At 32.0% G+C, this 11,250-nt stretch overlaps 1 long non-coding RNA gene across 1 annotated transcript; it reads left to right on the forward strand.

Moving 5' to 3' along the window:
- The first annotated feature begins 8,022 nt into the window (after window positions 1–8,022).
- LOC134537212 (uncharacterized) lies at window positions 8,023–10,161 on the forward strand. The gene is made up of 3 exons (XR_010075975.1): window positions 8,023–8,260; window positions 8,541–8,785; window positions 10,004–10,161. It is a non-coding gene; the product is annotated as an uncharacterized LOC134537212 (long non-coding RNA).
- The last annotated feature ends 1,089 nt before the right edge of the window (window positions 10,162–11,250 follow it).

Here is an 11,250-nt window from a genome sequence, read left to right on the forward strand (position 1 = left end):
ATATGAAACAAATATTTTTACTTAAACGCACTTACATAAGTAATATGAAAAAGATAAAGATAAATAAGTAATTAAAATAACCCATTAATAACGACATAAGTTTATTCGAATGCAAACCATTGCCAATTATTAAATGCAAAATTTAATATAAATAAAAAATTTGAAACGACTCAAAAGTGTGGAAATGTTAACCACTTATACAATTTAAAAGAATAGTAAACGATTCAAATGAATACGAAATGATACCAATTATAACTAAATTAGTCGGTAAATCTATTACATCAAACAAAATCACTCGGTACAATATTAAACAAATGATTAATACCTAAATGCATTTAAAGAATTAATATGAAGTAGAAAAATATTAAAAAACCTTATCTCAACCCATTTATAACAAAATAATTTTACTTGAAAAGAAACAATTTCCAATAATTAAATGCATTGTTTAATTTAAATAAACAATTGGAAAGGACTGACATAGGTCATAACGTTATCTACTTGTACAATTCAATCTGATTTAACCAAAAGAATATTAAACGATTCAAATGAATACTAAATAAATCCAATTTGAACGAACTGATACGAAAAATAATTACATGAAACCAAATCGCTTGAAACAATATAAATAAATTGATTCCACCCAAATGACTTATTTCAGTAAAATGAAGTAGAAAATGTCAAAAATCATCAAAAGAAACTATTTATAACGAAATAAGTTCACTCGAATAGAAACAATTTGCAATATTTATGCATGATTTATATTAATAATACATTGTAAAATACTCAAATTATTGGAAAACTTGTACAATTTAATGTAAAGGTTAGGTAAGGTTAGGTTAGGTAAGGTTAGGTTAGGTTAGGTTAGGTAAGGTTAGGTTAGGTTATGTTAGGTCAGCTAATGTTAGGTTAGGTTAAGTTTGGTTAGGTTAGGTTGGGTTATGTTAGGTTGGGTTATGTTAGTTTGGGTTAGGTTAGGTTGGGTTAGGTAAAGTTTGGTTATGTTAGGTTAGGTTAGGTTAGGTTTGGTTAGGTTAGGTTAGGTTGGGTTAGGTTAAGTTGGGTTGGGTTAGGTTCGGTTCGGTTAGGATAGATTGGTTTGGATTAGGTTGGGTTGGGTTAAGTTAGTTTGGATTAGGTTTAATGGGTTAGGTTGGGTTAGGGTAGGTTGTGTTTAGTTACGTTAGGTTAAGTTAGGTTAGGTTTGGTTAAGTTAGGTTAGGTTATGTTCAATTAGGTTAGGTTAGGTAAGGTTAGGTTAGGTTAGGTTAAGTTAGGTTGGGTTAGGTTAGGTTTGGTTGGGCTAGGTTCAGTTAGGTTAGGTTGGGTTAAATTATGTTGGGTAAGGTTAGGTTGGGTTTGGTTATATTAGGTTAGGTTGGGTTAGCTTAGTTTGTTTTTAGTAAGGTTGGGTTTGGGTGGGTTGGTTTGGTTAAGGTGGATTGGGTTTGGTTAGGTTGGGTTGAGTTCGGTTGGGTTGGGTTCGTTTTAGATTGGCTTGGGTTAGGTTAGGTTGTGATAAGTAAGGTTGGGTTTAGTTTGATGGGTTAGGTTGGGTTGGGTTAGGTTAGGTTTGGTAAGGTTAGGTTAGGTTTGGTTACATTAGGTTAGGTTAGGTAAGTTTAGGTTAAGTTAGGTTAGGTTAGGTTATTTTAAATTAGGTTAGGTTAGGTTAGGTTAAATAAAAAATCATCATAATAACCCATTTTAACGTAATAAGTTTAATCGAATAGAATCCTTTTCCAATTATTAAAACCCTGATTTATTCTAAATAAACTATTTTAAAGGACTCAAATGTGTGGAAATGATATCTACTTGTACAATCTAATGTGAATTTATCAAAAAAATAGTAAACGATTCCAAAGAATACGAAATTAATTTAATTGTAAATAAATTAGTCGGTAAAACTATTTCATCAAACAAATACACTCGGTACAATATGAAACAAGTAATTTTTACTTAAATGCACTAAAAGAAGAAGTAATGTAAAGTAGAAAAAGATCAAAAGCATCAAAATATCATTAATAACGAAATAAGTTTATTCGTATAAAAACATTGCCAATTATTAAATGCATGATTTATTATAAATAATATATCGTAAAGCATTTAAATGTGTAAAAAGTTATCCACTTGTACAATTTAAAGTAAAGGTTACGATTGGTTAGGTTCGGTAAGTTTAGGTTAGATTAGGTTAGGTTATGTTAGGTCAGCTAATGTTAGGTTAAGTTAGGTTAGGTTAGGTTAGGTTAGGTTAGGTTAGGTTAGTATGGGTTAGGTTAGGTTGGGTTGGGTTAGGTTTAGTTAGGTTAGGTTGGGTTAAGTTATGTTGGGTAAGGTTAGGTTGGGTTTGGTTAGGTTAGGTTTGGTTGGGTTAGCTTAGATTGCGTTTAGTTAGGTTGGGTTGTGCTGGGTTAGGTTTGGTTAAGATGGGTTGGGTTTGGTTAGGTTGGGTTGAGTTCGGTTGGGTTGGGTTAGTTTTAGATTGGGTGGGTTAGGTTAGGTTGGGTTAAGTAAGGTTGTGTTAGGTTTGAAGGGTTAGGTTGGGTTGGGTTAGGTTAGGTTGGGTAAGGTTAGGGTTGGGTAAGGTTAGGTTAGGTTTGGTTACTTTAGGTTAGTTTAGGTTAGGTTAGGTTAAGTTATGTTAGGTTAGGTTATGTTAAATTAGGTTAGGTTAGGTTAGGTTAAATCAAAAAGCATCATAATAACCCATTTTAAGGTAATAATTTTAATCGAATAGAAACCTTTTCCAATTATTAAATGCCTGATTTATTCTAAATAAACTATTTGAAAGGACTCAAATGTGTGGAAATGTTATCTACTTGTACAATTTAATAAGAATTAAGAAAAGTAATCATAAACTCATTTAATGAATACGTAATAATCCAATTACAACGAATTGATTCGGAAAATTATAACAGACCAAACCACTCGAAAAAATAACAAAAAATTCATTGCTACCCAAATGTATTTATTTAGGTAAAATGAAGAAGTTAAAGTTAAAAAGCTTAAAAAATCCCTTTTTTAATGAAATAAGTTTACTCGAATAGAAACAACTTTTAATTATTAAATGCATGATTTATTCGAAATAAACTATTGGAAAGGAGTCAAATGTGTGGAAATGTTATCCACTTGTACAATTTAATGTGAATAAACCAAAAAAATATTAAACTATACCAATGATTACGAAATGGATCTAATTATAACGGAATCAGTCGGTAAAACTCTTACAACAAACAAAATCAGTCCGTACAATATACAATTATTATTTTTTTTACTTAAATGCACGTAAAGAATTAATATGAAGTAGAAAAAGATCAAAAGCATCAAAATAACCCATTAATAACGAAATATGTTTATTCGAATAGAATCAATTGCTAATTATTAATTGCATGATTTATTCTAAATAAACCATTGGAATGGAATTAATTGTGTAGAAATGTTATCTACTTGTATAATTTAATAAGAATTAATAAAAGTTATCATAAATGATTTTAATGAATAATAAATAAACCAATTACAACAAATTAATTCGGAAAATTATAAAATAAAACCAAATCACTCAAAACAATCAAAATAAATTCATTTCTACCCAAATGTACTAATTTAGGTAAAATGAAGTAGAAAAGTATGGTAAAACATCAAAATAACCCATTTTATATGAAATAAAATAAGTTTACTGGAATAAAAACAATATTCAATTATTAAATGCATAATTTGTATTAATAATACATTGTTATACACTCAAACGTGTAGAAAAGTTATCCACTTGTTCAATTTAATGTGAAGGATAGGTTGGGTTTGGTTAGGTTAAGTTAAGTAAGGTTAGGTTATGTTAGGTTAGGTTAGGTTATGTTATGTTAGTTTATGTTAGGTTAGGTTAGGTTAAGTTAGGTTAGGTTCGGTAAGGTTAGGTTGGGTTAGGTTAGATTGGGTTAGATTAAGTTAGGTAAGGTTATGTTAGGTTAGTTTAAGTTAGGTAAGGTTATGTTGTTATAGGTTAGGTTGGGTTAGATTAGGTTAGGTTGGGTTAGGTTCTGTAAAGTTAGGTTAGGTTAAGTTAGGTTGGGTTAGGTTAGGTTGGGTTAGGTTAGATTGGGTTATGTTAACTTAGGTTAGGTTATGTTAGGTTAGTTTAGTTTAGGTTAGGTTAGGTTAGTTTTAGTTAGGTTGGGTTAGGTTAGGTTGGGTTGGGTTAGCTCTGTTAGGTTAGGTTGGGTTAAGTAAGGTTGGGTTAGGTTGGGTTGGGTTTGGTTAGGTTAGGTTAGGTTGGGTTAGGTTGGTTGGGTTGGGTTAGGATTGGTTGGGATGGGATGGGTTTGGTTAGATTGGTTGAGATCGGTTAGTTTGGGTTAGGTAAGATTTTGTTGGGTTAGGTTATGTTGGGTTAGGTTAGGTTAGGTAAGGTTAAGGTTAGGTTTGTTTAGGTTAGGTTAGGTTAGGTTAGGTTAGGTAAGGTTAGGTTAGTTTAGGTTAGGTTAGGTTAGATTAGTTTAGTTTAGGTTAGGTTAGTTTAGGTTAGGTTAGGTTAGGTTAGATTAGGTTAGGGTAGGTTAGGTTAGGTTAGGTTAGGTTAGGTTAGGTAAGGTTAGATTAGGTTAGGTTAGGTTATGTTAGGTTAGTTTAGGTTAGGTTAATTAGGATAGTTTAGGTTAGGTTTGGTAAGGTTAGGTTGGGTTAGGTTGGTTTGGGTTAGGTTAGATTGGGTTGGATTAGTTTGGGATGGGTTAGGTTAGGTTAGGTAAGGTTTGATGGGTAAGGTTAGGTTGGGTTAGGTTAGGTTAGGATAGGTTTTTATTTAAGTTAGGTTAGGTAAGGTTAGGTAAAATTAGGTTTGGTTAGGTTAGGTTACATAGAAAACCATCATAATAACCCATTTTAACGTAATAAGTTTATTTGAAAAGAAACAATTTCCAATTAATAAAGCCTGATTTATTTTAAATAAACTATAGGAAAGGATTCAAATGTGTGAAAATGTTATTCACTTGTAAAATTTAATGTGAATTAACCAAAAGAATAGTAAACGATTCCAATAAATACGAATTAAATCCAATTATAACTAAATTAGTCGGTTAAACTATTAAATCAAACTAAATCACTCAATACAATAAGAAATAAGTAATTTTTACTTTAATGCACTTAAAGAAGTAATATAAAGTAGAAAAAGAACAAAAAACATCAAAATAACCCATTTATAACGTAATAAGTTTATTCGAATAGAAACAATTTCCAATTAATAAATGCACGATTTCATTTAAATTAACCATTGGGAAGGACTCAAATGTGTGGAAATTTTATATACTTGTTTAATTTAATAAGAATTCAGAAATGTTATCATAAACGATTTCAATGAATTCGAAATAAACCAATTATAACGAATTGATACGGAAAATTGTTACAACAAACCAAATACACGAAACAATATAAATAAATTGATATCCACCCAATTGTTTTATTTAAGTAAAATAAGTAGGTTAAGAATAATAAGCATCAAAAGGCCCTTTTTATAACGAAATAAGTTTACTTGAAAAGACACAATTATAAATTATTAAATGCATAATTTAATTGAAATAAACCATTGGTTATGATTCAAATGTGTGGAATTTTACAATTTAATGTGAATTAACCTAAAGAATACCAATACCAATGTTTATAAATTAAATCCAATTATAACGGAATTAGTCGGTGAAACTATTACATCAAACAAAATCACTCAGTACAATATAAAACAATATTTTTTTTACTTACATGCACACTAAGAAGAAATATGAAAAAGAAAAAGATTAAGAAGCATTAAAAGAATCCATTCATAACAAAATAAGTTTACTTGAAAAGAAACTATTTCCAATAATTTAATGCATGTTTTAATCTAAATAAACAATTAGCAAGAATTCAAATGTGTGGAAATTTAATCCACTTGTACAATTTAATGTGATTTAACCAAAAGAAAATTAAACGAATCAAATGAATACTAAATAAATCCAATTTTATCGAATTGATTCGGAAAATAATTAAATGAAACCAAATCGCTTGAACAAATATAAATAAAATGATTTCCACCCAAATTAATTATTTAAGTCAAATGAAGGAGAAAATGTTATAAATCATCAAAAGAACCTATTTATAACGAAATAAGTTTTCTCAATTAGAAACAATTTCCAATTATTAAATGAATGTTTTATTATGAATAATGCATCGTAAAGCATTTAAATGTGTGGAAAAGATATCCACTTGTACAATATAATGTGATGGTTAGGTTAGGTAAGGTTACCCTAGTAGCACACTTTGTTGGGCCAATGTTGGGAAATGGTTGGCACTGTTGGCAAACAGTTGGCTGTGTGGTTTGGTGGATATCCATCCACAATTTTCTGTTGGCCCTACCTTTTTATCGTTGGGCTTACGACGGTTATTTTATAGTTAAATTTAGCTGTTGGCCCTACAATGCTATCGGTTGGGACGCTTTTTGTTATTTTCTATTTAAGTTTTGCTACTGGCTCAGCAGTGAATTAGCACCGTCGGCCCTACTATGTTGTGCGCCGCTGGCCCGACAGTAGTGTTTTTTTATAGCACCTACCGTGACATAATTTATTACCGCGTGTTTATTCTTTGGTTTATTCATGCAGATTATGATTTTACTTTTGCATTAATAAAAAAAATTTTTTGGATAAATTTTATTAAAATAGAAATCAAGTACAAAATATTTTTTGTCATAAATTTCATTAAAACTGTTAAATAATAACTCATAACGGTTTTCAGTGTATTGCATGTGTATTTGTCTTCCTTATTATTGCTATTTTACTTGTGCAACTGAACAACTTGAATTACATTATTATTTTGGCCATGTTGGTATCATATATTAAATAAGGGTTGGTAATGGTATCCAGTGTGATGGTATCTGTTTTTATGGTCGGCCTTTCAGGTTTCTGGCACGTTTTCGTTTATAATATTTAACACGTAGAAATTATATATTTTGCTATCAATATATTAGGAATTTCTGTTGTCTTTATACATTATAAGGTAAGATTTAATTATAAAATATATTTTTAAACCTGATTTCGTAAAATGTTTCAGTTTTTCATTTTAAAACCTTTAAAATCAACGGTATGATTTTGCAGTTGTATTATTGATTTGACATGTTATATAGAATAATGTTTGGTATGGTTTAGTAACGGTTTTTAATAAATTTTTATGAAACCAGGGGAGTTTTACTAGTTAGCCTACCATAACCTGAAGACGTGGCTGAAGTTGAACGAAATCTACCCTATAGATACCGATATATTTTGCATGCCTATCGCAGGGTATGTGTTATTAAATAGCGAGAATTTAAATTATTTTGCTTGAAAATTCTAACCAAGTGTTTAAGACACAGTTTTTGCTGGTGGTCACATAAAAACACTCGGCATGCCCTTATTAATTTCAAAATAGAGATTCGTTGTTAAAAAATGTGCTCCACTGTACAATTAGATAAACTATCAAAGAAATAACCACAAGAACCAAATATAATACAACAAAGATGTTATGCAAATGTATGCACATAGCAAATATGTTACTTTGTCTATTCTGATGAGAGTACTCAGTTACTTGTTACAGAGTCATGTATAACGTATCATGCAAAAGCTATTGGGTTAGATAATGTTTTCGTAACATGTTACATGAACGGATGTTTTTCTTACATAGCCTATGTGAATATTCACATAACATTATGTGAAACTGTCACAATGATATATCTTATTGAATGACAATTAGTCAGTGTGTAGGTAGCCAACACGAACATATTATTAACGTGATACATAAACGGGTACTTTCGTATTAACGCCACCGCAGCTGCTAAATCAGAAGTTTCCAATAAAAACAAGCTTGTTGTGACTGACCTAACCTAACCCTTCGATTTTTTAAATTTCAATTTTTGACTGTTAACGGGGTTTTGATTTAACATTAACCCTTCAATTTTTTTTAAATTCCTATATTTGACTGTTAACGGGGTTTTGATTTAACATTAAATTTTAAACGTTCCAAACAGACCTATGTTCTGAGGCAAGGGTTAGGTTGGGTTTGGTCAATTACGTACTATATTATGCTTTGCTGTCCTGTTGTTATGATGCCATTTTTGAGTACTACCAAAATGCGTACTTGGAATTTGCCAAAAACAGATCAAGATACAATTTTATGTTTTCAGGAGCGAAATATTTTATCAAAAACAGGAAATGTGAACTTAAACAAGAACCAACCTGGCCGCCGTCACATCTACTGTAAGAGTTCGCATTGGGTATGCTTTGTTCGGTTGCTACTTCACAGAAGGTGTCAAGCTTAAATAGTATTTGACCCACAAGTAAATTTTTTTTTAACAAATTATTTCATTTGTGATGGACTACATTACATGAAAACCAAATCTTTTTTTTTTGTTTGAAACATATGTAGGTACCGTAGGTATCTTAACAAAAACTTTTATCAGAAAAATTACAATAGCAACATTGGATTAAGTAGTTATATGTTAATGTTAGCGGAAAATTGATTTCATGTAACTTACAGTTTTTGTTTTCATGCAGGCTAAATTATCTTGGTGAAATCAGGCAGTTTTATTTATCCTTCATGTATCAAGTAGTGGAGTTTGACACTGATAGTGGAGGAGGGGTTGGAATTATCCACTCTAAATGGCTAACACCAAGAAAGAAAGAGTGTTTTTGGCCACCTTTTAAACATTCTCAAGAGTACAATAAATGTCTCAGTGACGGACAGCGTCCTTGTGAAAAATGGAGAATTTGTGCTTTGAAGAGAAAATTCTACATTACTGGTAATATTTTATATAAATATACTTAAGTTCCTACTTAAAGCTGTCTTCTACTTTGTAATTTTTGCATTTATATCATGTTTATTATTTTTTGTTTTATTAATTATGCTGGGCTTTAGACATAAATATATTCTTGTAAATCGCAAGATTTGAACATGAGTTGTTAAATGAGTACAATATTGTTTTAAGTTTAACTGTTTAAGTTAAAGTAAAGGCTGAGGTGTTAAACATATCGCATACCATAGGAATTCTCCACAATTTTTTTTAATAAGTGTGTGACATGCACATCACATAGACATGAATAATTCCCATATTTATTAGCTGTGTAAAAGGGTGGGTATGTGCAGTTTACCTATGTAATATTTTTACACATTCACGAGTGTATATACGTACACATACTTCCAGTGGCGTAGCCAGGATTTTAATTAGGAGGTGGTCAACTAGGTACTCATCCTCCAAATTCATTCATCTTCACTTTAAGAGCGAAGGGTCTGGGGGTGCTCCCCCGGAAAAATTTTGATATTTATTTGCTAAATGGTGCTATTTAAGGCCATTTTTTGTAGTTTTGCAGAGGTTTTGAAACTGTTATTGTATAAGCAGGCTCCAGGCGAATAAGTTTTAGGGCAACCTTTTGTGTCTCTGGGGGTGGGGACATGTTACCCGTGCCCCCTTCCCCCCGTGCCTACACCATTGCATACTTCAGTTGTATATTGATGACTTAATCACAATCATGTAGGTATATGTCATTGAAGTGAACTTGAATTCTCCTAAACTGTTAGTAATAGTGAGGGATATAAAAATCAGAGATAGGCTACTGAATGTAAAAAAAAAATTGCACAAAGTTAGTCTTAGCTTGTGTTTAGAAATAATTGTAGAAACCTTTACTGACTTAATTATTCAACATGTAACCAAACTTAACTTTGTAAATAGTGCCCAAAATATTTATATAATTTCAAAATATATAATTATAAACTTAATTATGTTCCTTCCTTGCAGTATTGTATGTAAGCCTTAAATTTTTTTAGTTAGAACAGTAAATTAGTAGACTTATAACTGAACTGCATACCTAATAAGTAAAGGTGTATTCGTAATAAAGACGGCAACCAGTGTGTGTATGTATGTATGTGTGTGTAGGCTATATATATTTAAATTATCTTCAGTGAATGTGTTAAAATTATGTGACAAACAAAACTGTTCTACAAATGAGTGTTTTATTTTCAGATGACATATTAAAGGCCAGAGAAAAATTGAAAGATGCAGAATTTGAATCTGACATTGCAACTGAATATGAGAATGAATCCTCACAGAAAAGGAAGAAAAGGCCAAACAGAAGAATTTTATACAGCAGTGACGAAAGTAGTAGTGATGAATATGACATAAATAACCAGCTAGCCCACAAGAAGTATCCATCTCCACCAGATGTGGAAGTGGCTGAAGTGCCAGTGGCTGAGTGTCAAAGGTCTGTGAACACACCGTCCAACTCAGCAGATTCTGTGTTCACTAGAGACTCTCGTCCTTCTCGCAGAAGTGTTATTAATTCAGGTGAGTGTAGGCCTACCTACTGCAGTTAAGATGTTAGGAAGAATCTGAGCATTTTGTCTCAATAGAGGAGAATAAAAAAATTGTTTTTAATGTACTGTGCTAAAAAAAATTACGGATAATGGCAGGGGTTGATGGTTTGCCTAAACAAGTAAGGGCAGAAAATAGTTTATTGAGAGCAAAATATGTAATCATGTTGATTGCAATGTTTATTATCATGCACAAAGCATTGCTCAATAGTAGGGAGAGCGTGCCGACTCTGGAACATAGACGAGGGGGGAGCGGGGTAATCCGGGGATTATCCCATTTTTTATGGTTTTTTACACATTTTTTATGGTTTTTATGTGCAAATCTAGTTTTTTATGCGCTAATCCAGTGGCTAATCCGCTAATCCAGTAGCTAATCCGCAAATCCGCAAATCTGCAAATCCGCAAATCTGCTAATCCGGAGATCCGCAAATCCGCAAATTCGCAAATTCGCAAATCTGCAAATCCGCAAACGCAAATTCGCAAATTCGCAAATCGCAAATTCGCAAATCCGCCATTTTGTATTTCTAGAAATTTCCACCAACTTCGAATCGTGACGTCATGATTCTGTGTCGTCTGCTGGAGGCCGCCATCTTGATTTCTTCTGGCCGCCATCTTGTTTCGTCTGCTGGAGGCCGCCATCTTGATTTTTCCTGGCCGCCATCTTGTTTCGTCTGCTGGAGGCCGCCATCTTGATTTTTCCTGGCCGCCATCTTGTTTCTTCTGCTGGAGGCCGCCATCTTGTGTGACATCATATAGTTCTGTTGGTCGCCACCAGGTAGCAGCAGGTATTATTTTTCCTTTAACTAAAATATTTTCAGTGCCGAGGCTGGGATTCGATCCATGGGACGTGAAAACAATGATGATGTCGTGGTTACGAGGCGGACACCTTGACCACTAGAC

Source organism: Bacillus rossius, chromosome 12, assembly GCF_032445375.1.
Source record: "Bacillus rossius redtenbacheri isolate Brsri chromosome 12, Brsri_v3, whole genome shotgun sequence".
In the NCBI taxonomy this organism is placed as follows: Eukaryota; Metazoa; Arthropoda; class Insecta; order Phasmatodea; family Bacillidae; genus Bacillus; species Bacillus rossius.